At 43.3% G+C, this 26,317-nt stretch overlaps 1 long non-coding RNA gene across 1 annotated transcript; it reads left to right on the plus strand.

The window, feature by feature from the left end:
* Positions 1 to 3,434: 3,434 nt before the first annotated feature.
* LOC133351089 (uncharacterized) lies at positions 3,435 to 8,135 on the plus strand. Its single transcript, XR_009756144.1, has 3 exons — positions 3,435 to 3,533; positions 6,280 to 6,327; positions 8,033 to 8,135. It is a non-coding gene; the product is annotated as an uncharacterized LOC133351089 (long non-coding RNA).
* The last annotated feature ends 18,182 nt before the right edge of the window (positions 8,136 to 26,317 follow it).

Consider the following 26,317-nt stretch of genomic DNA (forward strand, 5'->3'; position numbering starts at 1 on the left):
AACGTGAAAGAGTTTGTACGTGACAATACGAGTAGACTGACCATCATTCTCGGGGAAGCTGGCGCAGGGAAAACTACAAATTGCAAACAAATTGCCGCCACGTGGGCAGAGGGAAAGTTGGAAGAGTATAAATTGGTTATACACCTCAATCTCCGTGAAATTTCTAAAGGCGAGACTCTTGGTTGCACGATTAGGAAACAGCTCCTTCCAATAAAACAAGAGCTAACGGAAGATGAGATAATTCAAGCTATAGAATCGGTTGAAGAGGAGACACTGTTTATTTTGGATGGGTATGATGAGTACCCACACATGGAGAAGCAATCAGCAGAAGGCAACATTTCTAATCTCATCAGGCAAAATTACCTTCCTAAAAGCCGCATTATCCTCAACTCGAGGCCATGGAGAGTCCGTGACGTTGAATTGTTTGCAGAGAAGAAGATTCACGTGGATAGTTTGAGTCGTGACGATTCACAGCTGCTGATTGTAAAAGTGATGTCATCATCTTCTCTTGATATTGACACTGCCAAGAAACAGATCAACCACTATCTGTGTCAAGACCTCTTAGATGAGCTAATCAAAAGGCCTTTCAATGCAACATTGTTAGGTCTAATCCTTAAAGATGAAGATCATGATCTTTCAGAGAGGAAACCACAGACCAATGCCTATGACTTAATGATAAGTCACAAGATTCAACAGTACATTCAAAAGTATAACCTCTCTCTTTCGAATAAGGAGCAACGAGAGCTCTGCAATGATATTGGAAAAATTGCATTCGAAGGTATTTTGGAAAAAAGGCAAAAATTCAACAGAGATGATTTTAAGGATGTGAATATTGATCATTCACTGAAACTCGATCTAATACGAGAAGAAGGGAATCCATTTAATAAACAGGAGCAAAAATACTCCATTATTAGCTCCGAGTATCTTGCAGGCAGGTACCTTGAACATGTTTTGTCTTCCGACCAAAATGTTGCTAAATCAACAGAAAGGAAAATCCAATCTCTTATTTCTCAGGAAAATGTGACAGAAAATAAAAAACTACTGCTCTTCGCCAGTGCCTCTGATAAAGCTTTGAAAGTAATTTTGGAGAAGCTCCTTCGCGTATTAAAACATGAGCACGAGGAGACAAAGAAGACCGACATTCTGCTCTTCTGCTGCCAAGTTATCTACGAGTCCCAGTCAAAGGGGAAAATAAAGGCACTGTGCCAGAAGATTTTCAATAAGCAAAAGCTACAGCTTACTTATGGGCACCTCAATAGCGAATTGATTCGGGCCATTTGGTATACGCTGACCAGTGGCGGCTCGTCAATAGAGGGCGCAGGGGCGCCGCCCCCATCAATATTCCAGAAATATACATATACAAAATTTATATAAAAATACATAAATAAAATATTTTTTTCATACGATGTGCCGGCTGGTAGTAAGAAAAGCATCAGCATTTAATAAAAACTGGCTTTAATCGGTCAACTATTTTCTATGTTTTTCAATGTGTTTTATGCGGGGCGCCGGACAAATGGATGTCTATGTGAGACTTTACATTTTCGGACAGCATGTGACCTGAAGCTGGTCTCTAATTGGTTTCTTAAAGATTCTCCTCGGGGCGCAAGTCGTTGCGTCCCTGGCCAATCAGAATTGGATACATGTTATTTTATCCAATCTGATTGGTTCTCGTCACCTGTCATTCAAATTTACGCTGTAGGCCACTACTGCGAGTGCGAAGGCGACACCACTTTGACACTTGCTAGGCTGATCAAAATTTTTGTGTAAACAATGGCAGCAGTTCATCCAAATTCTGTAATTTATTTACAAAAAAACCCTTTCACAAGGCTTTCGCTGGAAGAAATAAAAAAGATAAAGGATCTCGGACCGGACCAACCCGATTTACAAATCCAGCAGCAGGCCAGTGACAGAGGACGAAGCTACACACGAAGCTTCACCCGCGCTTGTTATGAGAAACGGAGGTGGCTGGCTGGATGTGATGTTAGCAATTCTCTTTTTTGTTTTCCCTGTCTTTTATTTCAAAGTGTCGGCACTGAAGTTTTGTGGACAACGACGGGGGTAAGAGACCTCAAACATCTCTCTGACAAATGCAAACGTCATGAAAGTAGCCGCAGCCATATTGATAATAGCATGAAACTAACGTTTTTATGTTCAAGTAGGAAACATGCTTTTTGGTACTTTGGTCTGAAATGTATATAAAAGAGAAACATTTATGTTCAAGTAGGAAACATGCTTTTTGGTACTTTGGTCTGAAATGTATATAAAAGAGAAACATTTATGTTCAAGTAGGAAACATGCTTTTTGGTACTTCTTTTGGTCTGAAATGTAAATAAAGATCATCAAAATTTATATTCAAGTAGTCAAAATGGCTTTTGGTACTGCTTTATATTTATTTGCCCCCCTCAATAAAATTTAAAAAATGCGCCCCCCCAAAAATAAATATCACCAGCCGCCACTGACGCTGACCCACATTCCCGAATGTGTGAGGTGCCTGCACGAAGTAACGTTAGACCTCACCGAAGATGCCCCTCTTGCTGACAACCAGAAAATTGTGAAAATATCTAAAGAAGTAACGGAGAAACTGTCCGACTGCAAACACATAACTATCCTCAGAGTCACTGAAGATGGGGAAACTAAATTCAACATTCTTCACGAGAAGTTTATTGAAAATGGTACGGTGATACACTATGATTCAACAACGATTCGCAAGGGGCAGGAATGCTTTATGACAAATAACCTGCTTCTCAACATGAAGGAATACGAAAAACTTTGCAATAACGTTGGAAAATCCACATTGAAACGTTATATAGAACATGGCACCACAGGCCCATTCAGGAAAGATGACTTGAAAAACGTCAAAATTGAGCATGCAATAGAACTGAATGTAATAGATGAAAGCCAGCTAGGTAGTGGAACTGAAATATACTCGACTACCAATCCAGAACGTCTCATGGGTGGGTATCTTAAACATGTCCTGACATCTGGAGGATTTTGTAGGAAAAGATGGGCAAGGAGAAAACTTAAGTCCCTTATCCCACAGGGAAATTCGAAGCAAAATGAAAAGCTACTACTTTTTGCCAGTTCCTCCTCAGTCACTGTTTCAAATGTCATCCTGAAGTACCTTTTCGTTGCTTTAAAAGAGGAAAAACAGGTCCCGAAAAAGTCCGAAATCATTCTCTTCTGCTGCAAGATCATCCGTGAGTCTCGGTCAAAAGACAAACTGAAGAATACGTGCAAGGACATTTTTAGTCAACAAAATCTAATGCTTACCTGTGGCCACTTAACTGATCATGCGATCTTGAAAGATCTACACTATGTACTGAATCACGTTCCAGAATGCATGGAGTGTCTGCAGAATGTAACAGTGGACCTCAATGTAGGAGTCGCTCTCGTGGATAATCAGGACATCACCGCGCTGTCACAAGCCGTGACTGGATGTCTGGCCGAATGCAAAAGCATAACTATTATTCCGTCACGTGAAGAGAGAGGAAGTGAAATTGGGAACATTTTTCACACGGAGTTTAAAAACAAAGGTACCAGTATACGAATGCAGTAATACACGTACAATAATTTATAATGACAACAATAGTAGTATACAGCCCTTGTCAATCCACTGCAGGATGAAAGCCTCTCCACTCTGTGCAGTCTTAAAGACTGTTATATTCTTAGGTTTTTTTCGGTAAAGTCACGTAGGTAAAAACATAAAAAAGTAAAATAAAATAAAAATCACGACGTTTCGGAGGCAACACAAGCTTCCGTCTTCAGGTGGTACCGTCACAGCCACGACAGCTGTATCAAGTAAATGAGAGATTGCAGGAGCTACCACTCCGTTTATATAATGCTGGTCAGTGGTGAAGCTTGGTTAAAGCCATGTACCTGGGTCCATATGGCAGTGCACAAACCACAGTGCTACCACTCCACCCCAGTATACATTGACAGTAGAACACCAATATTCCGCACTCCAACGATTTGACGCCCCTACGGTTAGCAGCGACTTTCATTAATCCGTGGGGGCAGAGATCCTGAAATCTGCAATTTTACCACGTATATATTTTTTTGGATACCATTCGGGAGTGGCTAATTCCTCCCATAAATATGCGCCGCGGATTTTCATTTCGTGAAGCGTTGCACTCCTCAAAGACGCCGGCCGACTTCTTCGCCTTGTGCAGCGGTGACTCTTTCAAAGCTTCACACGAGCCGGCCTGGGGCTTTAATATCAAAAGAAAAGCACTCTCTTCAAAGAGCCATGCACAGAGACAGAGAACGAGATTTTCAGACTCATCTCTCTTAGCATAGCGAGGCTTTTTCTGTAAATGCAACACGGACTCTGTGTTTTGAGAGGGACTTAGCTGCTAAGAAACCAACAGAGCTGTTATAGGGACAAGCGAAGTTGCAGAGAGACGAATCGTGGTATATTTGAAATCACATTTAAATTTTATTTTGCTAAATGTCAGACTGTACTGACATGATCTGTTGAGTCGTAATATGTTTCCATCCTTTTGACTCCCATATCAACTCCCGACAATGCAACATTTTATTTCACATAGACCCATAGGCAGATTTATACATTTGAATCTCAGGAAACGATGCAAAATTAATATATTTTGGCTGATTAATAAATTCGCAAAAGTCACGTTTTGCACTAAAGCCCTATGTCCGTGATTTCAGAGGGAATGAATGGAGTCGTATGGCCGATTCCTGCTCTGCACACTGCCCCGGCAACCTGAGTTTAGTTCCGGGCCACGGTGAATATTAGTGACGATGTCCTGGTATGACATTTTCATGGCATATTTCAGGATTAACCTTTGCGGTACAGCACAGATGATAGGATCCGCAAGTAGATTCCCGCATGTTATTGTGGGTTGTCTGAATTATGCTGTACTTTGCAGTTAAGGTGAAAACCTTACCCCCTCCCAACCTGGAAATGCAATTAATTTCACCTCCGATTAGCACGGTTGGCTACATACGGTGCGAAAGAAGTTCAACATGACGACTTGACACACTTCTCTTGAGATGTCACTTCATTGAAGACACGTTCACTTGACACCAGTCGGAGACCCCCACTGCAACAGCCCCGAGTCTCCCGCGCATCTCCCCCTTTTATACCGACCGAGGCCACGCCCCCCTTCCCGAACCTTCTCGCTGACTCTGGACGCCCGCTCCACCAGCTGACTCCACCGTCCTCTTCCGTCACTTGACCACGCTCCCTTCTCGATCATTCCCATAGCCACCAGTCCCTTCGTACTCACAGCTGACTCTCCTGTCATTACCTCCTGTGGCCACTAGTGCATTTGCACTGTAGGCTGACTCCCCGGTCATTACCTCCCGTGGCCACTAGTCGACTCACACCACATGTAGACTCGACTGTCATTACACGTACATTGTCATAAACACTGTAAGATTCATTTTTGTCATCTATATAGCCAACGCAGTGGTCACAGTGATGTATGGATCGCATGCACCTGCAACGTACACATCAAAAATATATTCTTACACACAATTCGATGCATGCACGGTGAGCTTAAAAATCAATATTAATCGATGAATGAATGTATAGATGCATTGTTACACTCCCTTTACTTTAGCGAGTTGATTTAATTTTAACCAAGTGAGAACTCAAAGAGACAGGAATAGTCTCATTTGCAAGAGTGAACCGGGTCACCAAAAATGTTAAAATAAAATGAACTGTATATAATGTGCATATACGTACAATACTGCAGTGTGTATACAGGACACAAAATAATAATTGGCGTCATTCTGGAGAAATGATTGAGTGGTGGCGCAGTGGTTAGCATACTGGGAAATGGAGTCGGCAACCTGAGTCCTGGCCATGGCTGACATGATTGACGAGTTAGATCTGAACCAGGCCTCAGCCCACACCTCCTCCCTCCTCCAACCCGTCACTGACCAGCGAGGTGAAGTATGGTCAAACAACCCCTCATGGCTGAGAAAGTGTGGGAAGGCCCTCATCCAGCAGTGAATTATATAATATTAAAAAATAACATCATTATATTATATAATATTGCATATACATTACATTGATATAAAAGTACTTGGGCGATTGTAGACTATAAAGACAAAATAATGTTGATGTCAAATATTGCCACATTCTCTGATCCACATTATCATTCCACCGCTGTGGAATTTACCACTTATGCAGTCGGTTTAATGTTACGCTTTTTACCCAATTAAACATAACATTGGCCATAAACAAATTACATTGCATTCATGTTAAAACTTCTCAAAACTCATCAGAATATGCTCTATTATGCTTTGAAGGTGATACAGGTCCTTCTTTGGAACCAGAGGCAGACGAAACAAGATCAGGTAAGACTGTGGACTGAGTTTAACACGTAGGCATTCACAACCAATATTAACCTTAATAGTGGATGTTGGGTTCGATCGCGTAAATGTGTATCGTTAAACTCAACACCACCCGACACGGCCGGTCAGTAAAGTCTGTCACGTAAACAGAACATGCCAATTATTGACGAGTACAGCACACCGATGTGTTGGAGAGAATTGTAAATATTGTGGGTTTTACTCTCCAACACACCGATGTTGCTGTACTAGTAACGAATTGCCATGTTTTGTTCACATGACAAACCTTACTAATTGGCTGTGTCGGGTGGTGGCGGGTTTAACCACACATTTATATTTACGCAATCTAACTGTGGACTGATCTGCATGCATCTAAAAATCAGCACTTCTCTAAAGTCTGCTTTTTTTTGCTCATGCCTTTACATGTGACTGTCACACAGTTTAGAGCACTATATACGCAAAGAAAACATACTCATTAATTAAATACATATTTAGTCAATGTTACGCGAGTGGACGTCAGCCCATTTAGCCACAGAGCCGTTTCTAAAGTCTGTGAATCCCTAAAGTCCGCGGTGCCACTGTGGTTTGGTCTGCAAAAAAAAACTCCTAAAGTTCCAAGGGGACTAAACTCCTCAAATTTGCAATTTGGTACGAATGGCGGGGACTTGCGAACTGGCGATAAATGCCTCACTTTTGTAATATATGCGAAGGCACGCGGGACTTGAGAGCAATTCACGAGTTCATAGGCGTGTGTTGAGTTTGGAAAGCTATTCGATGGTGAGCAGCTACATCATGAGAACTCCAGTATCAAAATATAAGAATACATTTTACCCCTTCTGGCAATAAAGCTGCTCACCCCGAGCTCTCCATGTCCTGAGAGTGGCGTTGTCTTTGTGCTGTTCGCCTTTTGGCGTCCTCTGGTCTAACACTGAGACTAGGCTCTAAAGAAAGCTGTCTCTGGTGTGGACCAATCAGTTTCAAAGACAATGCCATATACTACCAGAGCATGCTTTTTTTGCATGTTCACCACAAGTGTATGTGGTTAATGCAGACATGATTCCTTGCAAAAAAAGGTTTCTGTTTGGTGTGTTAACATCGTAACGCCTGTTTTATTGCCAGAAAGGTTTAAACCTATTCTTATGCCATCCCATGGCGTCTGGGGTCACCAGACGGTTTCCCGTGTACCTCCCAGCATGCTTTGGGCAATAATCAACAATGTGAGGGATGGATTGCACTTCCCCGCAGTCCCTATGAGGTGGCTCAACAAATTCTCCACTTGCAGAGGAGATTCTCAATCGACTCGTAGACTCACGTAGCAACTCGTAAACCCATAGAAACCCGTGCAATACATAAAGTGACGTGAGTGGTCGATTGCACTTCACAGACAACTCCTTAATTCCCCGGGACACGAACACTGTTTAAAACCTGGACAGTGTCACTATAATGATCAGATACTCACTTGTTGAGAGCACGTTTCGTTAATTTCCACGGTTATATTGGTACTGCCTGTGCAGTGCTGCAGTTATAACTTTAAACTGGTAAACACACAGGAGGTATGTAAAAAAAGAATGTTATTCTACTTTTTACATTTATTTGTTCAGAGACCTCTCACCTGTAGCACTAATGTCAATTGGCAATTTCTAGTTTCGTTTGCCTTTAGCGTATCTTGAATATATTGTGAATTCGTTTTCATCTTCGTTTATTTCATTAGGCTCCGGGAGGCAATGGATTCATTTATGGAAACTTATCACGTATTTGGTATTTCCATATCAGAGAGGTAAGTTTTCCTAGTTTTAGCTTCACGCACATCGCACATCTATGGCCAAATAACTTAAATGACTCATGGTCTATCCACAATTGAACCTTGGGATCGATTCAAATCCACCCCAGCAGAGGGCATTGGCTGTGACCCGGATTCTTAAATTAATGGGTCGAGCAGCTAGCTCGAGGGTAGAGGGTTAGGGGCCGTCCATAAATGACGTCACGCACCTGGGGGGGGGGGGGGGTCAGACGATGTGTGACGAAGGGGGGGGGGGAGTGAGAAATGTGACGTCACATCAAAATGCGCAACTTGAAATAAATATAGACAACACGTTCTTCTTAATTAAATAAAGCGATTTGAAGCATGTTTTTTTTGGTGGGGGGGGGGGGGCAGAGCTTTGTGACGTCATATTTGAGGGGGGGTCTGACTTTTTGTGACGCCGTGTGACAAGGGGGGGGGGCAAAAATCGTGCAAAATCGCGTGATGTCATTTATGGACGGCCCCTTATCCTCAAGGGAGAGTATAGGTGGGGAGAAGGTCTGGCGTGCTATCCTCAGAGTGTAGCACCACACATACACTTTGGCAACCAAGGCTTTGCTCCCCATCCATGCAACATGTAACGTTGAGTTACAGTACAGTATAGTCGTGCACTGCACGATGACCTGTCCTGAACGGATTCTGGTGTTCGGGTCACACACAGGTTCGCAAAAGGACTAACAATGAAATGACTAAATACTTTCTATGTATGTATGTTGAACTTAATTACCACATGTACGTAGCCAGCCGTGCAGAGTCATTCACAACAATTATTTGATAAAAATTTTTTAATTTGCGTATGCCAAGTCACGGGAAATGTTGTATTCTTTGCATTGCCAATGCTATTCATGTGCATGTTTCAGAGCAAAGGCATGAAGATGAAGAAGGTGAATCGTTGCCACTGCTCCAAAAATAGTTTAATGGGGCAACTTTTGCAGTCAGTACGCGATGCAAACCAAAAACAGTCGCTCACAAATTGTAAATGTCCACTCAGCTCTGAAGATACACAGAGGGCACATGGGGGAGTCGGGGGTGGGGGGTTGGCGTCGGACGCAACAGGAAGAGCAACAACTGTTCAGCATTTCCCGTTGGTGAACCTTCTCCAATGTACGATACGTTGAAGTTATTTCGCAACGATGAGCACGGTAGCCGACCGTGCTCATCGCAGATGCAAGGGAAAGGACAACAAACTAAACACAAAAGCAGTTCTAAAAGAAATTAGTTTTGTCAATCTGGATTTATTTAAAAGTGCACAGCTCCAGTGGCTCCCTAATATCGGAAGGGAGAGCGTTCCAGACGGCCGCGAAGGCGCCTCTGAAGGTGCGGGTTTGTGGTGACTGGTCATTGTTCGATGGACAGCCAAAAGCTGCTCCAAGGATGAGAATGGGGCCCCATTTATTACACTGTGCTGAGTGATCACTCCTGTTGATACATGCATCCCGTTCCTGTATTTACTGCATCCACGAGAATCATTTCACGTTTCTTTTCTGCTTGTCCACGTGTTGTTGTTCACTCTCCCCCTGGCTCATCGTCTGGTTTTTATTTTGTTGCGTTTCTAATGCAACGTCGGCGTAGCTGCTTTGACCCATTGTGCGGGGGGTCACGTGGGGTTAGATGTGGGGCGGGGGGTCACGGGACCACACCCAAGGCGATGCAAGGGACACACGGGGTCACGGGAGCACACCCAAGGGAAATAATTAAAGACGGTGGTAGCTAATCTTCTTGGTTCTTTCGGTAACGTCACGTAGAAGGGAAATAATAAAATTAAAATAAAACATAATAAAATCATTCTCACGACGTTTCGGCCACAACACAAGCAGCCGTCTTCAGGTGAAGAACAGGTCTGTCGGAAAGACAGCGTCTGAATGAAACACCACCAGGCTTGGAGCGTATATTTTAGCTGGGTTGGAGGGGGAAGAGCGCCTTGACAAAATCATTTGCATATCAAGAGGAATTTAGCATATTTATGGAAAATGCAGATATGGTGGTAGCTGGGAAATAATAAAATAAATTTTACATTAAAAAAACCCAGCTAAAATATACGCTCCAAGCCTGGTGGTGTTTCATTCGGACTCTGTCTTTCCGACAGACCTGTTCTTCACCTGAGGACGGCTGCTTGCATTGTGGCCGAAACGTCGCGATAATTATTTTATTATTTCCCTTCTACGTGACTTTACCGAAAGAACCAAGAAGATAAAGTAATTGTATTTTTTCATTTGCTATACAGCCAGATAATAAGACAAATCGCTAACCTTAAACACCCAGTCGTTCATAAAAGTTGAAGGCGGTATAGTACTATAGTAATAGAGCAAGTGCAGAATCACTGAACCGGAATTGATAGCTTGAAAGCAGCATATGTAGCTACTCTTGCTGCTAGAATAATCCGGCACTGGGTAGTGGTGAGCGCGCGGCGCTACAAACCCGGCCACTCGAGTTCGATTCCCGCTCACGGCCAACACCAGGTGACGATTAGATCTGAACCGGTCCAGGGCCTCTACTAGGTCGACTCAGCCTCAAATGAGTATCCAGTCCGGTGTGTAAACATCGCCGCTCGTGAGACAAAGGCGGCCGGGCGTTGTGATGGCCACTCACCCCCTCGCGTGCAATACCGACCTTTATAGGTGGTCACTAACAGCACTTCCCCCAAACAGTCTATGAAGGCTGTGGTTTGCACTGTGGTTTTTCATTTGTGTGGGAACACGATGGTTTAACAAGTTTTCGCTTACCGAGCAATTTTCACGGAACGTATCTCGCTCGTTAAGTGAGACACGTCTGTATTTCATTTCTATGTTAACATTTAGCGAATGCGTCTGCTCGTCCTACTTCTTGTATGATGCCCGCAATCATTCCATGTGATCCAGATGCTCCTCTCTCTTTAATAATTCGAATGGCAGTGTTAACATTTTGACGTGTGACAATTGGAACCTCCTCACCAAGTATATTCACAGTGACGTTCGAAGACATTTGTTAAATCTCGATAACAGAAACAAAAGCATGAACATAATAAAATATATTATTATATTATATTATTCTTTTATTATGTTTTATTTTTATTATTTTATTACTTCCATTCTACGTGACTTTACCGAAAGAACCAAGAAGATGAATCCCTGCAGTCACGAAAGCTTTAAATCGAAATGTATGCTCCCCATAATTCAATTATGTGGGAGGCCTTCACCCACCAGAGTAGTGTATTGACAAAGGGCTGTACATTATTACATCCCCATTGTCTTGGATAAGAAAACACGTAAAAATAGCTCTATTTTCATGGAGATATATATTTTTTATTAAGCACAAATTATCGTGTAATTTAAATTGTACTAAATATCAGCATCTTTGGTGGTCCTAATTGAGTCGTTAATGCAGTCATTAATATGGCTCAATCAAATATAGCCTCTAATAGCAGAGGTCAAAGAGTATGTTGTGTATTTATGAGTGTGAGACTTATGTGTGTGAACATTGTATATGATAATTGTTTTCTTTACCCTTTTATCTGGCAACAAAACCGACACCTTTTTTACAAGGAGTCATGTTTGCATTGACCACAATACCTGCGGTCAGAATGCAAACAAAACACAACTCTGATAATGTATGCACTGTCCTTGAAATTGATTGGTCCACACCCGAGACAGCTTTTCTTAGAGCCTAGTCTCACATGGTGTTGAACCAGATGACGCCAAAAGGCGCACAACTCAAAGACAATGCACCATCAGAGTATGAGAGCTCGGGGTAAGCATTTACACCATTGGAACCTCCTTTGCCAGTAGCCAAATATGATAATTGTTTTTTTACAGTTTTATCTGACAACAAAACTGACACCTTTTTTTTACAAGGAGTCATGTTTGCATTGACCATAATACCTGCGGTCAGAATGCAGACAAAAACACAACTCTGATAATGTATGCACTGTCCTTTAAATTGATTGGTCCACACTCGAGACAGCTTTTCTTAGAGCCTAGTCTCACATGGTGTTGAACCAGATGACGCCAAAAGGCGCACAACTCAAAAACAATGCACCTTCAGAGTATGAGAGCTCGGGGTAAGCATTTACACCGTTGGTTTGCATTCTGACCGCAGGTTTTGTGGTCTATGCAAACATGACTCCTTGTTAACAAGGTGTCAGTTTTGTTGCCAGATAAAAGGGTAAAAAAACAATTATCAAAATAGTTTTGATTTATTTGAAAGTTTTTTAAGTGATTTATTTACTTTTGCTATACCGTGCACTCCGGTCGTGTTCTTTGTATTTGTTGTAACGTTCTGAACTGCCTCTATTGTACATCTGTGAAAAAAGAGCTTTATAGGTCATCGGATTTCTGCAGTATCAATATTCTGATTCTGATACGTGGCCATGCCTCTTTACTAGCAGCCTGGTGTCAAAAGCAACTCCTGCAATTGCGTGTTCCTAAAGAGAGTAAAGCCTTATTCTTCACCCTCACAAAAGATGAACCTTAACAAAATACCATACATGTTTGTACTTTGCACACCGAGTTTCAAAATATATATTCTTTAGAAAATGTACAAAGCAAGAATATATCAGTAATGTTTGCATTTTAACTGCCAAATACGATTAATTATCGTTATGTAAGTATTACACATTTTACCTGTTTACATTTAACACTAAAATTGTTAAAGGTTAATACCCAGACCACGTGAGTAGAAGTTTCCCTCGTACAACTTAACAGCAATCTGGTGGCTTCCCGACACAGTTATAACACACTAGTAACATGACTGATGTATTCACAACTTGCAAATGATGATTCCAGTATCAATTTAAATACAGATCATGTAAAAAATATTACCTCTAGATATATGTATCAAGTTCTTTGAAAATAATTGGTTATAGTAATATGTAAAGGTATGCCTCAATTTACAAACGTTTGCTTGAGGAAATGTCACGTTTTTACAATTGACAAATTATGGGCATTTTTTCGATGAGCGAAATCTACATTTTCCGCATGAACAAAATTTCACATGTGAGTTCCATAAAAAGGTTAATATTTAAAAATATTTTTTTAAATTTTTTTTCAATCTTTTAAATATTCATGTACTTGATCATTATTTTTGTTTCGTGAAAAGTAATTTCAGTGTATTTGTTTAGCTCATGCGTAGAGTTGGAATGACTGTCCGAAACATCCCTCATTTTTAGGATTAGAGTAGAACCCCTATTAACGACCACGTCTGTGAATGACTAATCGCTTAATGACGGCCCATGGAGCCCCAAAGTGTTCGCTTACCGACCATTCCCCTGTCAACGACGGGCTGTTGCAGATACAGTGAATATTAAGTGTACATGAATGAGAGAAAAGCTTTTCCGATTTACGACATTTCGTAAATCAAAGGGATTACTGGTGATAATATATGCAAAGACAATTAATATATTATTAGAGCATGTTTGTTTTGCATGTTCAAAAGTACGCATACCTGTCAACCCCTTATCAGTGCCCTACCTTACCACAGACCAATTCAGACATTATTGGTCACCCCGGTGCCTTATCAATCTCATCGTTCATCCTACAAAGTACCATCACAAGAGAGAAACACAAACAAATGGTTCTAGATTTGAAGCTTTCGTGACTGCAAGGATTCATATTCTTAGGTTTTATCGGTAAAGTCACGTAGGTAAAACATCACATTCTGATTAGACCCCCCCTCTCCTCCCCCCTCAACTTGCTTGTTAAGGGATTACATCTTGAATCATTGCCTCACTTGATGCAGCTAATCCGGCTGTGACGGTCCCACCTGATGACGGAGACTTGTGTTGCCTCCGAAACGTCGTGATTTTTGTTTTATTTTATTTGTATTAATTTTGATGTTTTACCTACGTGACTTTACCGAAAAAACCTAAGAATACAAACAAATGGACACATTTTTTTGCTCGTTTTGAAACGGCTGTATGCCGTATGGACCTGAAAACTCAATTTCCCTGCACAAGAATACGGGGTAAACCGTATGGATTGACAGCTATGATGAGTACATGTGGCTCATGCCAGACTTGATTCCTTGCAAAAAGGTACGTGGCGTTTGAACATCTTAACAGCTGTTTTATTGCCAGAAAGGGTAAAAATCTATGATTATTTTTCATACTGGCAAAAAAAAAGGGTCCCAATGATAACCTCCACCATATTTACAACAGAACTGACATCAACAGTCGTCGGTGTTGAACCCCCCATATCGACGGTCCACTATGAAAGCACAAGTCATGATTTATGTTGGAATTCATATACAGCGCTCTTAATCGCAGCGTGCTAAATCAGCAAGCAAAATGTCACATTCAGTATAAACCCTTCTGATCTGAAACTCTATTATCCGAGACTCCTATTATCTGCGTGCGCTGTGGGATTTTGCAAAGACTGCCTATTACGCGCGGCCATATGTTTTATTTGATCACGTGGGGTTTCTCCATTTTGTTTTGCTGAACGGCTTTCCATCGAATGCACCTTTTTAGCCCGGCATTTATGGATGGAAACTAAGAAAATGTTCTAGAAGGTGTGGTTGTGGAATAACCTAGTTACTCTTTCAATTGCATGTTTAAAACAAAGTTTTAGTAGAAGATAATAACTGCAGGTGTCTTTCGTTTTAAGAAAGGCACCTATAAAGAGATAAAGTTTGATAAGTTATCTGAAATTTTGTTGTTGTAAAATTGATGCACTATTTTTTGCTGTTAATCGTGTTGTTCTTAAATGTTTGCTTTTTAAGTTCAGTGTACAAAGTAACAATAAAGACACTGTCATTGCCTGTGATTTTGAAAGCTTTCGATTTCTGTCTCATTTGGTATGAGCACGGTCACTTTAAGCAATGTGTTCCAGTATTTAAACTAAATTAATCAAATAATACAATTAAAACAATAAAAATTCTCACGACGGCAAGAAAAAATTCTTGCCGTAGTTTTCACACCTGATGATTATTGCTTGTGTTGCAATCGAAACGTCGTGAGAATTTTTATGATGTTTTATTTTTATTATTTTATTATTTCCCTTCTACGTGACTTTACCGAAAGAACCAAGAATATGAATCTCTGCAGCCACGAAAGCTTTACATCGAAATTTAGATTAATCAATTTTGATTTGACAATGTTGGGGGCCTTCGTAGCACTAACATGCTGGAATCTATCGTGGGATAAAGTATAAATGTGAAGTAAATAGGATAACAGATGTATCATGTAGGGTTGCCACCTCTCCTGGTTTTTCCCAGGATCATCTTTTTGAGGGACATGAGCTGTCCTGGGATATCAGAATCCGAATATTTATTTAGACTGGAAGAATCCGATTAGCTCTTAATCACAGATGTCCATTAGGGATGAGTCAGAAAGTCAAAATAACAAACACTACAAAAACCGATAGGAGTGCAAAGTATCGTAAAGATTATCAAGTCACTAAATGAAAATAAAGAAAGTATATAAGTAGAGATTGTATAAGTACATACATTTCTGATGAGTTTTCAACACCAAATGCGATCTGGGGCAAGGCCGCAAAACAAACCACACACACTAAGACAGCAGACAGTCCCTACATAAAATTGCAGATTAAATGTAACTATGGACGCATATATAAAAATCACAGTTACAAATCACATTGGCAAATGTGGTTTTATCCAGCGCTAATCTTCTGCTTCAGAATATTTTCTGAAGGAAGATTTTGTATGTTAAAGGGAGAGATACAAAAGTGGTTCCAAAACGTTGGTGCTCCAACGGAAAATGCTTTGTCACCGATTCCAATGCTTGCGATAGTTAAAAGACAATTATATGGACGTCTTGGGTTTTTTGGTTTTGACAATGGGGATAATGTCTTAGCTAAGTCGAGCACAGATTTGCCAAAGAGTTGATGGATGAAGAGGACTCAACGTAGATGTGTTCTTCTGGGAATCACACTGCCCCCACGTGGACACAGGCACACATCACAACCTCCCCCATCACCAACATCACAGAGCCAACATCACTCATCACAACCTCCCCATCACCAAACTCACAGAGCCAACATCACTCATCACAACCTCGCCCATCACCAAACTCACAGAGCCAACATCACTCATCACAGCCTCCCCCATCACCAAACTCACAGAGCTAACATCACTCATCACAGCGTCTCCATCACCAACATCACAGAGCCAATATCACTCATCACAACCTCCCCCATTACCAACATCACAGAGCCAACATCACTCATCACAACCTCCACCATCACCAACATCACAGAGCCAACATCACTCATCACAGTCTCCCCCATCACCAACATCACAGAGCCAACATCACTCATCACAACCTCCCCCATCACCAAACTCACAGAGCCAACATCACACATCACAACCTCCCCCATCACCATCACACAGAGTCAACATCACTCATCACAACCTCCCCCATCACCAAACTCACAGAGCCAACATCACTCATCACAACCTCCCCCATCACCAACATCACAGAGCCAACATCACTCATCACAACCTCCCCCATCACCAAACTCACAGAGCCAACATCACTCATCACAACCTCCCCCATCACCAAACTCACAGGGCCAACATCACTCATCACAACCTCCCCCATCACCAAACTCACAGAGCCAACATCACTCATCACAACCTCCCCCATCACCAAACTCACAGAGCCAACATCACTCATCACAACCCCCCCATCACCAAACTCACAGAGCCAACATCACTCATCACAACCTCCCCCATCACCAACATCACAGAGCCAACATCACTCATCACAACCTCCCTCATCACCAACATCACAGAGCCAACATCACTCATCACAACCTCCCCCATCACCAACATCACAGCCAACATCACTCATCACAACCTCCCTCATCACCATCACACAGAGCCAACATCACTCATCACAGCGCCCCCCATCACCATCACACAGAGCCAACATCACTCATCACAACCTCCCCCATCACCAACATCACAGACAGCATCACTCATCACAACCTCCCCCATCACCAAACTCACAGAGCCAACATCACTCATCACAACCTCGCCCATCACCAAACTCACAGAGTCAACATCACTCATCACAGCCTCCCCCATCACCAAACTCACAGAGCCAACATCACTCATCACAACCTCCCCCATCACCAAACTCACAGAGCCAACATCACTCATTACAACCTCGCCCATCACCAAACTCACAGAGTCAACATCACTCATCACAGCCTCCCCCATCACCAAACTCACAGAGCCAACATCACTCATCACAACCTCCCCCATCACCAAACTCACAGAGTTAACATCACTCACCACAACCTCCCCCATCACCAAACTCACAGAGCCAACATCACTCATCACAACCTCCCCATCACCAAACTCACAGAGCCAACATCACTCATCATAACCTCCCCATCACCAAACTCACAGAGCCAACATCACTCATCACAAACTCCCCCATCACCAAACTCACAGAGCCAACATCACACATCACATCGTCCCCCATCACCAAACTCACAGAGCCAACATCACTCATCACAACCTCCCCCATCACCAAACTCACAAAGCCAACATCACTCACCACAACCTCCCCCATCACCAAACTCACAGAGCCAACATCACTCACCACAACCTCCCCCATCACCAAACTCACAGAGCCAACATCACTCATCACAACCTCCCCCATCACCAAACTCACAGAGTTAACATCACTCACCACAACCTCCCCCATCACCAAACTCACAGAGCCAACATCACTCATCACAACCTCCCCCATCACCAAACTCACAGAGCCAACATCACTCATCATAACCTCCCCATCACCAAACTCACAGAGCCAACATCACTCATCACAAACTCCCCCATCACCAAACTCACAGAGCCAACATCACACATCACATCGTCCCCCATCACCAAACTCACAGAGCCAACATCACTCATCACCACCTCCCCCATCACCAAACTCACAAAGCCAACATCACTCACCACAACCTCCCCCATCACCAAACTCACAGAGCCAACATCACTCACCACAACCTCCCCCATCACCAAACTCACAGAGCCAACATCACTCATCACAGCCTCCCCCATCACCAAACTCACAGAGCCAACATCACTCATCACAACCTCCCCCATCACCAAACTCACAGAGCCAACATCACACATCACATCTTCCACACCACTAAACTCACACTAACAGCCAACAATCACAACCTCTCCATTACCAAACTCACACGAACAGCTAACATCACACATCACAGCCTCCCCATCAGTAGCATGCACAACTGTAAGTGTGACAAGTGACCCATTTGTATGGTTTTAGGTTTGTTCTACCTCGTTTAACTCGCCTACTCACGATCGTAACAATATTAATTCATTTCCATAAAACCCAGTAACGAAGTACAGAACCTGCATAACGAGTGCATTAATGAACTGTGGGTGACCAAAAGTTGCGTAAGTCACACCAGAGCATGTTTAGCGTCATTAACGTGCAGTGTTAATGCCAGAGGCTCCACTGCGCAAAACTAAAGCGATAGATGCTTCCCAAGGGTAGCGGAAGAAACATCCCAATCCGTCCTAGCTAGTTGACTCGCCACCTCGTGGTAGTGTATAAAGTACTAGCTACGCACCGGAGTAGAACAAGTGGCGTGGCATTGACATTTTTCAACATTGAATATCAAGAGGCTGATAATGTGGGCAAAACTAATTTTTAATATACCTCCAAAAATAGCGCAGCACGTCCTTCTGGTATTGTCCATTTTCTGCCGGGGTGGCTGAAACGAAATAATGTTGGATGCTTTGAAAGAATGTGTGGCCTCCAAATTTGTGGCAGCATTTTGTGTCCAGTTAATTATGTGTTTATCCGAACTTTTGTTGGATAAATGTTTGTCCGATCGGATTAATCTGATGGTGTGCATAAAATGCTTAATAATGGCCTAACCCAACAATGCATTCTTTCAGATGCAAGTTTTTGTGCTAACACGACAAGTGTGTAGCACGCACAATGAGACTTTTAAACAGTGCACTTGTCACACTTCCAGTTATGCATTCCACTGTCGCAGTTCTATGAGCACAGATTGCACAAACCTGTCTGAGTCTAACCCTTTCGAAATCATGGACGTCGACAAAATGAGCACACTTGTTTTGCTGCCGTAACAAATGCAAACCTACGGATGTCACAAACTGTGACCTAATGTGATAACTGCGAAATAAGCTGAATATTGTGTGGTGTGTATGTTAATATATCAATTGTCAAATGATAGTATTTTATGCTGAATGCAGATCAGCAGTGAATATGATCCATTAGCATTGGCAATGGCTGTTCACTGTACGTTCAAGGTCGTATTATTATGAAACATAACCGTTCTAAAACACACGCATAACGAATGAATAAAACATACCTGAATGCACGATCACCTAAGTCGTGTTGTAATCGAACGTAATGGTTTGGTAGATTGTTTTAGCTCTTAATTGTGAAACGTGGCCCGTGGCTTTGAGAGACAATCATCTGCCAGGCGATAACAGAATGTGGAGTGTCATTGTAAAAGTGTGTTATTCTACGCTCTATAACCTACCTAATGTTTGTTTCAAGGCCGTAATTATAATATATATTGGGGGGGGGGGGACACATCCCTACACACCCCCCCAATATTTAAATATGCTCAAAATGCCCCCCCCCCAATATATTGCTATAAAATATATTTCTGTTTATATGATTGTGGTTATGGTTGTACTTTATAAATCCATAATCTCTGCCAATACATACAATGAAACAAGCAAAGGTAATAAAAACAGATCAAAGGAATACAATACACTATTAGACGTTATTGTTAAAAATAAATAAAAGTCAATCTTATGTGTTCGTGAATTTTTTTTATATTTTAGGCAAGAAATGGCAGGAAATTTGTTTTCAAATTCAGATATATTTTTTTCTGGGGGGGGGGGGGGACCCCCAGACCCTCTGGAAGATTTGGTCCCCCCCAATGTTGACTCCATGGCTACAGCCTTGGTTTGTTTTATCAATAGCGTTACGTATCAACACAGAAACAGAATGGTACTTTCTTGTTGTGTACGAAGCCTCTTGCACACAAGGTGGCACTCACGCGTCTGTTTCTTATTCCACATGGGCGTTGCAGAGATTAAATAGAAAAGCCACTGGTCTTTCTGGAAAAAGAACATCACGCTAGACTGCACATGTATGCCTAGGGTGTGTCTGCCATTCCTGCACACTAAAGTCGAGTCGTGTAATTCTACCTAGCTTGCCTTAAAACATGCCTCCCAGACACTGCTTGCACACGCGGATTTTGAAAGGTGAATTGCAATTCATACTCTCAATAGCCTTCGTTGCCATGGCTTGGCATATTGCCTGTGGCTCAAGTGATGACACAGACAGACTATTTATAAAAAAAACCCCCGACAGATGTCTGAAATTTTAGATAGCAGCTGCCTGTACCCAATGCATAACCTCAGATGCCCATTACAGGAATGAGGTGTTCTGGCAACTGTAAAGTTGGCTAAGGTGCCAGATAAGGTAAATCAACTGCAGGCAAGACATTGAATAATCAAATTCATTAAAAGGCCGTGCAATAGAATTGCAAGTGCTCGCTTGGCTCAATGTGAGTAAAAGCCGTTTGTGTAAAGGGCATGTCTACTGCTTTGCTACAAGCGACAGCAGCGTAATGAGATTTTCACGGTTGTCTACAGGAGGTAACGTTTACACAAGGAATAAAGATGATGAATATGCACGCGTTATATGACACTTCCCAACATTCGTTTGTTCTCAGGAATATATATATTTTAAATGCGTACTACCTGCTGACATAGATCAAAAACGTAGACTTCATCTAATAAAATGGAATTAAAAACTGAAAATTGCACAAAAATAAGCATGTGGAGGCGCATGCTTGGAATCACACGATGAGACAGAAATAAGAACACATGGGTTCGTGAACATTTGCAGGATAGAGACAACATATGGACTTTAAAAAAAAGTAAGCGGGCTTTGGCAGAACACGTCGCTATGGATTGAATGATGGCCGGTGGTCAAGACTAATGATGGAGTGGCTGTCAAGGGAGGGAATGTATCCAAGAGAATGTCCACAGTGGAACGCAGCAATAAAATGGTGGATTGTCATATTGCGATACTGTGGAGGATGGCGGCAGCTTGCAGAGGTCCTCATCCAGCATTTGAATGATCACGGATGATGTTGATGATGATGAATATAACCTTATTGTCCAAGCCTGTAAAAGTTGTCACTTGCCACACGACTTGATGTTGCTAGATGTGACGTCACAGGTAAAGATGTCATCGGGAGGCACTCACATGTTGTGTGACATCATTGCCTCGGCCGACAAGTCTTTAAAAATATTTTTTTTATCTAGAACTATTTTTTGTTATCACCAAGTTTTGGCCAATAAGCTGCAACTTAACATCTGATAAAATTGTCATAAGAGAGCGCCATCTCCTGCATTATTGTGGGGGTTAAAGTTACATATCATACAGTCCACGTATTATCGATAGTCGGGATTCTATCTTGGGGAAAGGTGAAGGGGCGGATCCAGCTGAGAAGTCTCTGGAACGATCTCGAAGGTTCCAGGAGGGGCGTGGCCAGTGGCGGGGCTTAGACTCCGGTGAGCGAATATAAGCAGGGGGTGCAGGAACTTTAGGGGTCGGTGTTTGAAGATCAAAGAGGAGCTCCCCGTCGCTGCTGCCCCGCCATCTCCACCTGCCACGTGGCGGCTCGACCTCCAGCCGCTTAGCCGCTCCCTAGTGCCACCAGCCAGCGGTGCGTTAGCGAGCGGGGTGAGCGCCACTTGGCACGGGGCAGCGCGGCCACGAGAGCGGGGCGACATCCGCGGGAAGAGACGTTGCTGTCTGAAGATTTAATAAATGATACCTTGAAGTTACTTACCGTGTCGGAGCCACTTATTACAAAATTATGAACAGCTACCCAGATGGGAACCCAGGTTGTGTTTTTACAGATATCGGCCTTTGTGAGCCAGCTGGTTACCTCCATATTCAAACATTGATTAAGACCCCTTGTGCAAGTTCTTCTCATTTTATGTGAAGCAATCTGATGATACAACGGTTGTCCTGCGGAGTTTCTGTCTTCCACCATAGAATTGTGCACTTTTCACCATTTGCTCAGGGCTGCAGTGATAGCTCCTGCTTCATGCTTCCTTGAGAAGAGAGGCACTTGCACGTTTAAGTTCGTTCATTCGTTCGTTCGTTTCAGAATCCGCTTGTCCTGGTGAGGGTCGCGGTGGCAGCATGTTAAGTAGGGCGGTCCAGACCTTCCTTTCCCTGGCGAAAGACTCTAGCTCTTCATGGGGAATTAGCAGGCGTTCTGAGGCAGCCGAGCGACATAGTCCCACCAGCGTGTCCTTGAGTTCTCGGGGGAGTCTACCGGGGGGCATCCTTACCAGGTGCCCGAACCACTTCAAACTGGCTCCTCTCGATCCGGAGGAGCAGCGGCTCGACTCTGTCACTCTCCCGGATTACCGAGCTCCGGTCAATGGGGAGTGAGCCCGGCAACCCTGCGGAGTAACCTCCACAGGGCTGTTATTTGTTTATTATACTCGCCACTGAGGAGTCTTGCATCGGCACAACATATGAGGTCAGCAACAGAGTCAGAGGAGTCAAAGGGTCAGCAAGTGAGAGACGTCCCTGGAGTGCCGGTTCTGCGGTAAAGTGGAGACGGTGGCGCACCAATACGTGGAGTGCAAGAGCCTGGACTTGTTGTTCAAGGTCCTGAGAAACATCCTCCTAAGGTTCAGCCTCCACTTCTCCCCGACGGTCCTCATCTTTGGATTCCCAAAGGGCGACGGACCCCAACATCTTCAGGGGCTGGTCAACGTGCTCGTCGGCTATGTCAAGCTCGCCATATACAGGGCGAGGAAGGTGGCCCTGGAGGGGAAACGTCCGGCCAGCAGCGTGGGCATCTTCCGTGCTCTGGTCGGAGCCAGGGTGTGTGGGCTGGAGTTCCGCCATGCGCGGCTGACCCACGCCGTGCCGGCCTTCAAGGAGCAGTGGGCGATGGAGGAGGCCGTGTGCTCGGTGGCAGATGACGGAGAGCTCTGCATGCAGTTATGAGCTACCCATCGGGGGCCGTCGGACTGCGAGGAGGGCTGCGAGAGAGAGCGAGAGAGTGAGCGAGAGCGAGAGGGGGGGTTACATAAAGCAAAGATGAAAAAAAATACGAAATGATGAACGAAGCAAAGTGCCGACTACACCGAGCATCTTCTTGTTTCCACTGATCGTAAAAAAAGAGAGAGAAGTACAATCCTCCTAGACGCGCAGGAGCAAGCTCTGGCGATACCGATACCGATACCGACTGACGCGGCTGCCTCTCAGTTGGGTGACCTAGTTCAAATCCCTCTAAGTTCAAGTCACAGCAGTACTGTATACAAGAATTACTGTCCACAGACATTGTGATTATTCATATGCCATTGATACTAACAAGAATGTAATTGTATAATGATTGTAATATGGGGGCCGTCCATAAATGACGTCACGCTCCTAGGGGGGGGGGGGTCAGACATTTGTGACGTCACATCAAAATGCGCAACTTTAAATAAATATAAACAACACGTTCTACTTCATTAAATAGACTTTTTAATACATGTTTTCTCCTACAACATCAAAGTGCAACACCACATTAAATACGCACTACAATGACAATAGTTTAAAGCGATTTGAAGCATGTTTTATTCATATTTGAGGGGGGGTCTGACTTTTTGTGACGCCGTGTGACGAAGGGGAGGGGGGTCAAAAATCGTCCAAAATCGCATGACGTCATTTATGGACGGCCCCATGCAATCGCAATGCGTTGCAAGATTGTATTTTCCCCAAGCCACGTGTGTAAAGATATTACGAGTATCTAACTTGAACCTAATGCGAGAAGTTCAAACAATTTGGATTTTCACCCAGAAGTGTTATTCACTTATTTTTGTGATGCATGCAATGAGTCTAGGTATCTTTCCATTTGTAGCGCATTCATACATTACTGTACTGTATTTTTATATGTCAAATTATATTTTATCGTATATAATGTCAATAGAAGTTTTAATCTTCAAAAAGTAGTTGTTTCAGTTCACATTAATTTTTTTGGTTGTTTAAATTTGGGCTGACTTTCACAACTTTTTGTTATTTAAAATTGTTTACATTCACACTGGCAGTTGCAATTCCAGAACGTATGAAAAATGTACCTTCACTCTAATATTTTCCAAATATTCTGATAACCACCAACTTAATTTCTCTCAATAAAATTTGGTTTTTAAAACCGCATTTTCGTTACGCAAATTCTATTCACGTATTTCATCATGTAAATGCGTGCGCTCAATTAATTTTAAGTATGCCAATGTGACTCTTTTGCCAAATTCGAGTTGTCCATAAACTTGGTGGCCATCAAAGTTGTCCTTCAAATGGAGTGCTGGGATACATTAGTCCTGGGTAGCAAGGTGTTAGTGAACCGTAGTACGATTACATCATGGCTAGATATTGCTATTTATTTTGAAATGCATTGAAGTGTTGATTTTGGCTGTTGCAAGACCACACGGTAGCACACTGTTGAAAATTGTGTTGCAGGGAATTTAACATCCAAATTTAGCAATGCTGTGAAGGGATTGTAGATATGGAATAGCTGAGTCAGTGTTGATCCACTGTGCATGCCATGGCTAAAATTTGTTGCAATGGTGGGCCATTCTGTGGCAGTGACATGGTAGGAATCGTCAACAAGCCATGATCTTTCCGCTGCTAGATATAGGCCTCCCAAAGCGGTCACTATCTGTCACAGGTTCATGATGCAACGCTCCATCTTGTTCATGCACACAGAGCTGATTCATAGCTCTGAAGACCATAGCTTGGACTGCCCTGATGTGCATGGTTTCATGTCACCTGCCATCAATTGAGTGCACTACATGTAAAACTTACGGACGATTACCATTTTTTTGCATGTGTGTGCTTTCTTCACAGAAAGTATTATAGCAACGATATTGGAATTACAGGGGGTCTAAAATGATTCATTTTTTTGAAGTGATTGGCAAGCAAGCTATAATCCTGCGATGAGCTATGTTTAATATGAGCCAAAAATGTGTTACCAAAACACATTTTGAAACGTATGACTGAAATTACACATATCGACCTCCTCTTTTTCCTCCACTGATCTTCGGGGTTATAATTGTGGATAATCGGATACATTTGCCATGCGACTCCATTGATTTGTGAAAAATATACAAAGCAGGATGGAAAAACTTGCGGATAATCATGGCTAATAGGAAGAGTAGGGGTGCGGATAATAGGTTTTGCGAACCCTACAGCTCTCATGGAAAATAGCAGCTGTAAGAGGGTTGCGGATTAAAATAAATTATGTAGATCTTTCTACGAATGTCTGAGAGTAGATACGATATACTTTGAGAGACACAAGTTGTAACGATGGGCATCTAATGGAAGAGCAATACGTGTAGTTGACTTAATATATCTTTGTTCATGTGCTTTCTGCTGGTATTACGCACCACTATGCCTAAGCTTTTGTTGAATATGAAAGGACGCTTGAGTCAGTGGAAAATTATATCAGCCTTCCGTGGTCTCACAAAGCAAGGCCTTATTGGTGCAAATACCACGTTGAGTTTCATCAACATTAAGGGGTCTCCTTTATTGCGCCAGCTATTCAGGTCAAATCCATTGCATCTCCAGCTGAAGCCGTCGCTTGCATCATCACCATCGTCGTTATACAACCAAAAACTCAATGCATTTATTGAAAAAAGCCCCTGAACCCATCCCTACCCTACACACACACATGCACGCACTTACACACACACACCACATACATAATCCCCCCTCCACTCCTTACGGGGGGAGGGGGCCATGCTGAACAATCGTTGCACGCGGCCCGCGGAGTGACGTCACTCGACCTCGGGCCAATCGCAGCGCGGCGTGGGCACGGCTTGTGTGGGGCGAGGGGGGGGCTTGTGGCAGGGGGGGGGGGGCTTATGGGGGGGATTTGTGGGTGGGGGGGGAGTTGTGGGGTGGGGTTTGTGGGCGGCGGGGGGGGGGCTTGTGACCAGGGGGGGGGGGGGGGAGTTTGTGGGGGGGGGAATTATGGGGTGGGGCATGTGGGCAGCGGGGTGGGGGCTTGTGACCGGGGGGGGGGAGTTTGTGGGGGAGGTGGGCGGGGCTAGTGGGGGGGTAAGTGGGCGGGGCTAGTGGGGGGGGGGCTTGTGACCAGGGGGGGGGAGTTTGTGGGGGGGGGTAGGTGGGCGGGGCTAGTGGGAGGGGCG

Source organism: Lethenteron reissneri, chromosome 36 (genome assembly GCF_015708825.2).
Source record: "Lethenteron reissneri isolate LAM-NWPU_2019-01 chromosome 36, ASM1570882v1, whole genome shotgun sequence".
NCBI classification, from domain to species: Eukaryota; Metazoa; Chordata; class Hyperoartia; order Petromyzontiformes; family Petromyzontidae; genus Lethenteron; species Lethenteron reissneri.